Source organism: Mustela lutreola, chromosome 14 (genome assembly GCF_030435805.1).
Source record: "Mustela lutreola isolate mMusLut2 chromosome 14, mMusLut2.pri, whole genome shotgun sequence".
NCBI lineage: Eukaryota > Metazoa > Chordata > Mammalia > Carnivora > Mustelidae > Mustela > Mustela lutreola.
The window spans coordinates 33,265,265-33,273,237 of record NC_081303.1 but is presented as its reverse complement, the minus strand read 5'-3'; the positions used below and the strand labels follow the sequence as shown (position 1 = coordinate 33,273,237).

The following is a 7,973-nucleotide window of genomic DNA, read 5'->3' as shown; positions in this document are numbered from 1 at the left end:
TTTAGCTAAACTTTGTAAGGTACAGCTTCAAATGGCATCACTTCTCTGGACGCTCCTTTAATTTGTCCAGCCTCCTTTAAAACATGGTACCCGAGGGCGCACCTGGGTGGCTCAGTCAGTTAAGTGTCTAACTTGCTGTCAGCTCAGGTCATGATCTCAGGGTCATGAGACTGAGCTCCACAGTGAGTGTGGAGGCTGCTTGGGGATTCTTTCACTCCCTCTCCCTCTGCCTCCCTCCCCTTGCTTATATGTTCTCTCTCTTTCTCTCTCATCAATCAATCAGTCAATCAAACAAACAAACAAACAAACAAAAAAACAAACAAAACACTGTACCCAGAACTGAACACAGTGGTGGAAAGCTGGAGCCATAGACTTCCATTATCTTTCCCAATTCTCAAGTTAAAGTTGTCTTCACAATCTGTAAACGTTATAGGTTGAATGGGTAGCGTGGACATTTTCTGTTGTGTTTGCACAGGAGCCTTCTTTCCTCTTGGAGATAATAATCTTCTCTTCCACTTCCTCCTTGCCATGTTCTACTCTGGGAGTTGCTAACTGCTTGTGAGATGTTGACCACAGATTCATCTCATCTCACAGGAGAGCACCTGTTACAAGCCAGGACAAGGAGATTTTTTTCTGGGGTTTTTCTAACCAGAGCTTGAAACTTTGGTTTCTGAGATTTTAAGGATAGAAGTCTGAAACTACAGGTAGCCAGCCTTCATGCCTGTTGGAAATGCTGTTCAGAAAGAAGCCAGCGCACAGAGAGAAGCAGAGAGAAGAATCACAAGAAGAAATACCAGGAAGTATCACTGAAGTCCCCGGTACCAGGCACCTCTAAAGCTGTCCTTTCCACATTTTGGTTTTTTAAGCCGATATATTCATTTTCCTTCTTTCCCTCTCTCCCTCCCTCCCTTTTCCCTCCGCTTCCATCTTTTCTTCTTTCAAAATTTTATTTATTTGTATATTTAGAAAGAAAAAACACAGGATTGTATTACTTCCATCACTAAGGACAGGACTTTGCAGGATGGTGGAGTGATTTCTGACAGCAGGGTGGAGCCCCCTACTTGCCGTCAGTGAGTGGGTTCTGTAGGACCATGATGACTGAGTCTCTTTACAGGAGCATCTTGGAGACATAGGGGTCCTCGTTGTCTGCCTTGGACTTCGTACCTTTGCTGCACGTGGGAACTTTGGTCTGCATCACCTTCGCATTCTCCAGCCTGTGTTGCAGTGCTTGTCAGTGGCCTTCATACAGAGCAGGAGTTCCTTTTTATTTCCACAGTTCATGAGCCCTTACATGTTATTTCTTACTGTGTGAGCGCAGAGAATGGACTTGTGTTAAGCTCCTCCTCCTGCCACATTTGTAGCTCCTCCAGGGTCATCTCACTCTTGAGCTTGTTGGATAGCTCATGGTGATGGTGGCTGTGCTCTCAGACCAGCTGTCTCCTAAAGAGTCTTATGCTAATTAAAATTGCCTTTCGCTAGCTGGCAACCAAGCTAGGAAGTCTTTCCTGGCATATTGGGTGACTTACCGGTGATATGACTGTATGAATGAACAAGCGACTGCTTGGCTGAGTGAAAAACTGGTTTCTTGCTAGGGTGGACAGTGACTTTCCTTTGATTTCTAGTTCACAGCCATCACTTTGGGACCACATATTTTGGGAAACTAATTATGTACCAAATCGACTTCAATTATGTCTTATTAATCCTTATATTTAAAGAATAGTAAATTGATAATAAAGAAGGGTTCAGTTTAATTGATTAGAATTTCAGAGTATTTGGCTAGTCTTGCCATGATCCTAGAATAGATAATATCTTAATCTTTGCATATTCAGGATTCTGCTTCATACTTACTCTGAAGACTACAAAACTCTGCAAGACACACACACATTTTAGGCTTGTTGTTTTGAGCTTATCCTTGGGCAAGGAGATGTATATTCAAATAAATCTTAGCATGTAAAAGGACAGGATTGTTTTGAATGTGCTGATCTCTAGTTCTGTGGAATATTTGTGACCAATCAAGTTTTACTTAGAGCCCAGAACTTGCTTCCAACTGGGAAGGGGAGACAATGGTGGACAGCTCCTTCCATCAGCTCTCTTTCAAACTGCTCCTATCTCCAATTCATAAAAAGCTGTTCTGAGACTGGAAAGACCCACTGTTAGGAGGAGAATTATCCAACTTTGGCCCTGTCACAATCCATCATTTCTGGAAAGTCAGCCAACCCATGCTTTAATTTATTTTGTGGATGATAACCTTTGAAGTCTGTAAGTAGTTACTGTCCCTCTCCTAGCTCATGGTAATTGAGCAAACACTTGCAACCTTTCCATGGGACTGAGTCCATGATGTGTCTCTCTGTGTGTATGTATGGATGTATTTAGAGATCACCATGTTCTTTCAATAATAGATGAGAACACCCTGCTCTAGGTTTGAAATGTTTGCCCCTTTGCAATTTAATTAGAAACAAGAATTCTAAGATAAATAAGTAGGTGTTTGGATACACATGGATAACTGTGACTTGAGTCAAAGGAAAACTGACACCTTGGAAAAATTTCACATTTAGAAATATGTATATATATATATTTACACAGAAAGTTGTGAGGTTTTGTTAGTAAAAATAGGATAATTTGACAGATTTTTTCTCTCCAGTCCCCTCCCCATCAGAGAAATTTCCTGTGTGTTTTTTTCATTTCCAGGTATTAGTGTTTCAAAAATAAGAAAAAACTGATATGAGAGACAAATCAAACATACTATAGTTTTACATTCCTAAACAGAAGAAAAAAAGTCACTTTAGATCTGAAGGGAGAAAAAATGAAAAAAAAAATCACTTTCCTTATGTACTTTTTCCCAAAACTTCTTTTTACCATAAGTTGATTTCTAAAGGAAATGTATACCTCTAACTATGTATTCATATAGACCTAACCAGCTGACTTAGTTCATGCCTGATTTAAGAGCTTTAAACTGCCTTACATTAGTAATTGCAATTTATGCCGATTTATCTCAGATGTCTTTTGACCAGCAGCATGAATTTGGAAAATTTCTGGCTTAGATTAGAGGTACATTCTGTAGCCATGCAATAAATCAAATATAACCAGTTCTTGCTGGGGTTCACTTTTGATAATGACTCAATACCAATTTCCCCTAATCTATATACGTGGTAGCATAAATCTAAACCATGGTTACCGTTGACGTCAGCAATATTAATTGGCTAATGTCCTTGAGGAATCATCCTGTACCAGCTCACTTAAAATATTGACAAAAATGTGCTTTACTTTGCTAAAAGTCTGAACAAATTGGTTTTCTATTATAGTATATTAGCACTTAGAAGGCTGCTGGGCTAGCATTAACTGGCTCTTGTCAACTGTACTCATAATCATAAAATGTTTGATGCCTCAGACAGCATACACACGTATGTTATAAAATACAAAGGAAATAAACAAATAGCCACTCATAAGACCGAATCCAAAAACTAAAAGCACAGAAATAGCAACAAAGCAAATTCCCAGAGTTGATGGAAAAGTCTTTTCTATCATCTCTTAAAAGGTAGTTTTAATGTGGTTCTGATAAATATCTTCCTATATATAATTTTGTGATTCCCTTGCTTGTTTCTTTTAGTTCGAATGGCAATTACAAACAAACAAGGAATGACAGAGCTTTGTAAGAAAATCTGTTATTGCTACAGAAATCTTCTGTGTGAAGCTGCACTCTCCCTTCCTTCTCCATCTTCATCCCTCAGGCCACTCCTCTGGAATCCCCCTGAAAACAGAGCCTCCCCTCTTTCTAAATGGATGAAACACAAAACTACAGGAACTTAAAATGGGAGCAAACAAGCTAATAATGAACTGTTGCACCGCTTGGCATTTGTAAAACCTTTTCTCTCTTGCTAATGTAATTTTCCAACCAGACATGGGGAAGCCTTTCTCAAGGTTACGTACAAATGGTTGTGGAAGAGCCCAGAGACTCCCATTTCATTCTTTGTAATAGAGAAGAGTGATTGCTTCCTTGACTTTGTGGCTCGGATCATTCTTTAAGTGGTTAAGTAAGAAACAACAACATGTCCCTGAAGGAGAGCTTCCTAATGGCTTTTCTGTGGCCCATTGCCCCCTGGGGAGCTCACAATCACAGCAGGTCACCATGGTAATGCCATACTCTTCAGCTTTCCTCTGAACCTTTTGTGATAGTGACGCCAACATCTCATTTATAAATTTAATGCACTGTGTGCAGCTTCACAGTTACTAATAAAAGACAACCTTTTGTGCAATAAATGAGTGAAAAAGTGATGAACATAGATGGCATAATAAATAACTTCTGGTGTAAGTTATCTTTTAAGTCTGGATGTAGCTATTTAAAAAGAAATAAGCAGGACTAACACTTACTGTTAAATGTAGGGATGGCCTATTAAGTAACCACAAAAAAAGTGTGAGTGTTATTATCCACTTTGCTTCTAACATCTAATTCAAGACACACTAGCTGTCCATACCATTCTTTCAGAAGAATGGTTTAGAGCATTAGGACAAAGTGATGACACCTCAGACAAGGTTCTTGTCTGCATTTCTTTACATTTAACTGATAATAGTGGAAGTGGTATTTGATATGGTACAAGCAACTATCATATAGCTATAAGGAGAGAGCTAGATTGGTTGAATTCTCAGCCATTCTTCTGCGCTTACTCTTTCCCTGAAATGGTTAATACAATTGATATAATCAATTATGGATCTTTCTTTTTCTTGGAAAATTTTTTTGTTATTGAGTTATGCTAAATAATGTTGTGTGTATCATTCTTAGTAGTCTCCACCTCTGCCCTGTTTCACCCTTGATGAAATAGATACTGCATCTTTCAACCTTCCAGGTTAAAAAAAAGAAGAAAGGGTGGGTAAAGTAGTACGACTACAGTGCAGCCTCTATAGCTAAGCCCTATAGAAGGCTTGTGCATAGCATAACTACATTGTTTTTTTTACACACAACTTATTTCGCATCCAGTTGAAGCATGATCCATTCTTGGGTCTGAAGTTAATTGTGTGGTTTCATTATTGAGAGGATTTTTGTTTTCTTAAGATTTTTATTTATTTATTTGACAGAGAGCACACGTAGGCAGAGCAGCAGGCAGAGGGAGAGGGAGAAACAGGCCCTATGCAGGACTCAATCCCAGGACCCTGGGATCATGACCTGAGCCAAAGGCAGATGCTTAACTGACTGAGCCAGCCAGGCACCCTTATTCAGAGGACTTCTATCTTCCAGTTTCTTTGAAGAAAAGTGGTTTGACTTGATCATGTGCCTGTAGAGTCTGTGTCTCAGGTTTCTCTTCCAGGCTTGTCAATGAAACTGGTTTATGTCCTGAATATGAGATCCCTGTGCGCTATATCATAAACACTGATGAATAAACATACTGCATTAGTTTACTATTGTGGCTACAACAAATGACCACAAACTTAGTGGCTTAAAACAACACACATTCATTACCTTACAGTTCTGTAGGTCAGAAATCTGACGAAGGTTCCACTGAGCTATACTGGTCTTAGCAGGGCACATTCCTTCTGGAAGCTCCAGGGAATCAATTTCCTTGTCTTTTCTAGCTTCTAGAGGCTGTCCACATGCCTTGGCTGGTAGTCTTCTTCCATCTTCAAAGCTAGCAATGGTGAATCGGGTCTTTCTCCCATCACATCAGTCTGAAACTAACTCCTCTTCTGCTTTCCACTTCCGCTTTGAGAATTCTTACTTTACATTGGGTCCACCTGGATAATCCAGTGTAATTTCCCCATTTTCGCAACTGATCAGCAATCTTACTTCCATTTGCAGCCTTAAAATAATTTAACATAATTTATTTCCATAATTTGTTATGTAACATGACATTTTCACACATCCAAGGACTAGGACATAGGCATTGTTGGTGGTTGTTCTTCTCTTTCCCACATGAATATAGAAGGAAGGATTTCAAGAGATGCTTAGTTAGTATTGTAAAAAAATTGTAAAAACTTCCTGGCTCTCACAATAAGAACAAAAGCTTTTTCATCAATATATTCATTATTCCAGCATGAAGTTGACCTTGTTCTTGAGCAAAGAGTCCACTCTTCCAATACTAAAGACGTCTTGTAAAAGTCGTGTCTGTTCATTGTAAGGTTTAGGCACAAGCATTCTGGAACGTTCTATCCATGCTAGGGAGGCAAATGCTGCAGAAAGTCTTTCCAGAGGAGGAGCGGGAGTACCTCATCAGTGGCAGTTTTTGAGGAAGAAAAGCATGGCAAGAAAAGAATTGCACAAATAAGCATTAAACACTGATTTTTAGGATCATGAACTAAATCTCTTTCATCTGCATGGGTTGAAAATCCACAGTATCAGTGTCAGGATGTAAGGAGGTAACTTGCAAGTTTTATTTCATATTTTCCTTTTTTTCATTAGGCTGATCTCTGGAAATTGTGAAGGAGTAAGAGTTAATTTTTGATCTCTGATCTCCATTACGGTCATTCTGCATTACCCTTTATGATGCCCTGGAACATTGCTGGGGAAATTGGTTGACTGATAAACTCTTCAGTGTACATGGAGGAGGGAATTTTTAAGGAGTCATTAGGGAAATAATAAATACATTGAAAAAAATTAAGTAGCACAAATGTTATGTGAAAGGAATAGCTTCCCCAGTCTAGACTCTTATATTCTGTTTCAGAGAAACATTTTCCTGCATATTACTTTAGAAGCATCTCTTTCCTGTGCATTCTTTTAGAATGTTGCCATGCATACACACACATGCAGATATATAAAATATGCTCCTCTTTACACAAATGAAAGTATATGATAAACACTAGTTTGTATCTTATCTTTGTTCACTTAAAATAGTTTTGGAGATCTTCACATATTAGCAGATATAGATTCCCTTTACTCTTTTAATAGCTCACAGTAGTCATTTAAGCCTAGACTTTGTGCATTTCCAGGATGGAAGCCACTATTTAAGGGCTTAGCCACATTTTCTGATACTGTCTAGCTATTTTCTAGGAGCTAATCCAAGACAAAGATGCTGTGCGTAGGAGTATAGTAGGTTGTATTAATATTCATAAAATATCTTTATTTTCCCTATGGTGCCTTTCCTGTTGAAGAATTTTCTATCCTTGACTTGTTGAAGTAATGTATGGCCATGTGATTTGCTTTGGTCAATGCAATGCCAGAACTGTGACATTTCAAAGCAGAAGTTGTAAGGGCCATCTTAAAGAGGGCTATATATCTTTTCCCTCTTTCATAAAAGGTGTATGTCCCAGATGGATGTCACTCCTAATGCTAGGTTGTGGAATGAAGATGACATGGACCTATCCAAAATGGATGGGTGGCTTGAGTGAAAAATAAAACTGTTACCTTGAGTAACTGCTATTGGAAGTTCTCTTGCAACTACATAATGACCTAGCTTGTCTGATATGGGGAGCAACCTAAGGAATAGTCAGGAATGTGACAATTTGTAATAAAATAGTTCTTCTGATTGTGAAATAGCTTTTCAATGACCTGTCTTTCCTATTTCCTTCCTCCTCAATTAATTAAATCAAATGACCAAAAACCCCACCAGTAATATAACACAGCGTTCATTGACATGTATAACATTTTCATTCTAGTTATTCATTTCATTATGTTTTCATTCGTTTCAACCACTTTTAGGCTATTTTGTCCCTAGATTTAAGTAATCAATATTTTTGTGCAAACAAAAACATTGAGAACAAAAGTCTCCTTCTGGCCATGATGGAGTCACTGGGTCCAGATTTTCCTTCCCACCATAAATATCTTTAAAAATCGGGCAGAATACATAAGGCATTTAAGTCTGGATGGATATTGGAAAACAGGGAGTTGAGCTGTGACTTCCAAAAGTAGAGAAACAACTGAGTTGGACCTAAGATTGCCCAACTTTATGACTGGAGGCCCTTTCCTTATCCAGGTTCTAAGAGGGGGAGCCCAAAAAGAGCATTGCAGAATTGCTGAGTTGCAGAGGTACATATTAGAGATCAGGAAA

At 38.7% G+C, this 7,973-nt stretch overlaps 1 pseudogene; it reads right to left on the bottom strand.

Annotated features, from left to right (window-relative positions):
* Window positions 1–1,057: 1,057 nt before the first annotated feature.
* On the bottom strand, window positions 1,058–1,388 carry LOC131815146 (small nuclear ribonucleoprotein Sm D2-like; annotated as a pseudogene).
* Between the last annotated feature and the right edge of the window lie 6,585 nt (window positions 1,389–7,973).